The following is a 1,881-nucleotide window of genomic DNA, read 5'->3' as shown; positions in this document are numbered from 1 at the left end:
TGGGCCGGAAGGCAATATGTTATGGGCCGGAAGGCGATATGTTTTGGACCGGAAGGTCGTGGCCTGGAAGGGCGTATATGTGGTTGGTATTTTGGGGGTATCTCACTATGGGCCGGAAGGCAATATGTTTTGGACCGGAAGGTCGTGGCCTGGAAGGGCGTATATGTGGTGGGTATTTTGGGGGTATCTCACTAAGCTTCCGGGCTTATAGTTGTGGTTTTATGTTTTCAGGTTCTCGGGAGACTATGGCAAGGCAAAGGCATGATCGTACCGTTCCTCGCGTTGGTGTTTTATGAAATGGATCTGGGAAATACTCTGTTAAATAATGTATTGAAAACCTTTTTGTAACAACGTTATTAAAATGGGTTGTTTTTGAAAAGTTTTAATTGTTTTGAAATTTTTGGTCGTTACACCGATGGGCAAAGTGAGAGAACTATTCAAACCTTGGAAGATATATTGTGAGCTTATGTGACAGACTTTGGAAAGGCATGGGATACTCATTTACCCCTTGTCGCGTTCTCTTACAATAACAATTATCACACGAGCATAAAGACTACGCCATTTGAAGCTCTCTATGGACGAAAGTGCCAATCTCCTCTGTTCTGGGCTGAAGTGGGTGAAACACAGTTAGCTAAAGGACGAGTTCCTGACAGCACTCTCACAGGTCCAGAGATCATTCGGGAAATGACAGAGAAGATCGTTCAGATTCGTGAACGATTGAAAGCCTCTAGGGACCGACAGAAAATCTACGCAGACAAGAGAAGGAAACCTTTGGAATTCTAGGTTGGCGACCGTGTTCTATTGAACGTCTCACCCTAGAAGGGCTTGATATTCCTCGAAAAGCATGGAAAGCTAAATCCAAGATACGTAGAGACTTTCGAGATTCTTGCTAGAATCAGCCATGTAGCTTAAAACTCAAACTACCTCATGAACTTAGTAATGTACACCCTACTTTCCACATTTCAAACATGAAAAAGTGTCTGTCCAACGAGACTCTTGTTATCCCACTCAATAAGATCGATATCAACGAGAGCCTCAACTTCGTGGAAGAACCAGTAGAGATCATGGACCGAGAGGTCAAGCAAACGAAGCAAAGTCGTATCCCAATAGTAAAGTTTCGCTGGAATGCCAAGCAGGGACCTAAATTCACTTAGGAGTGAGAGGATCAAATGAAACTGAAATATCCTCATCTTTTTACTTAGTTATTTGTATTTTCTTGAACTCTAAATTCGGGACAAAATTCTCTCTAACGAGAGGATGATGTGACAACTCAAAATTTCTATCTTGTAAAGCCATTCAATTTAATCATCAGTCAGACTTGTTTCTACTACCTTTTAGCATTGTTTAGCGTCTGTTTGAGTGTTCTAAGCCTCGTATATTCCAGGATTGTGTGTTAGGAAGTATCTACTAGAGTTCATTATGCAACATTCAAGCCGAAAAACTCCATCATTTGGAGTTTACAGCCATAAACTAGAGCTTACGGGCATAAGCTCTTGTCTAGCCGTGAACTCCTCCCTTATATATGATATTCCTTCATTTTCTTCACTTCTCACACTTCCAAGTCAAGAACACTCATTTATCTCTCAAGTATCATCAAGAACACTTCTATTTCTTGACAAATTTGGAAGTGATTCTTTCAATTTTAGTTGATATCCTTCTTAATCTAGTAAAACCCCATGATTTCATCCGTGAATCCATCCTTCTTGGGGTTAGATCTTCAAGAACACCAAGAACACACACTAGTTCTTTTGGCTGTGAACACTCCTTCAAGCTTCCTAATCGTAAGTATCCTTTCCTTATACTAGTTATCCATTAGAAGCTCTTGAAATACGCCCAAGAATCAACCAATTTATCAAGAACATCAAGAGTTTACGGATGTAC

This window comes from Lactuca sativa, chromosome 1 (assembly GCF_002870075.4).
Source record: "Lactuca sativa cultivar Salinas chromosome 1, Lsat_Salinas_v11, whole genome shotgun sequence".
NCBI classification, from domain to species: domain Eukaryota; kingdom Viridiplantae; phylum Streptophyta; class Magnoliopsida; order Asterales; family Asteraceae; genus Lactuca; species Lactuca sativa.
Note: the sequence above shows the minus strand (reverse complement) of the source record.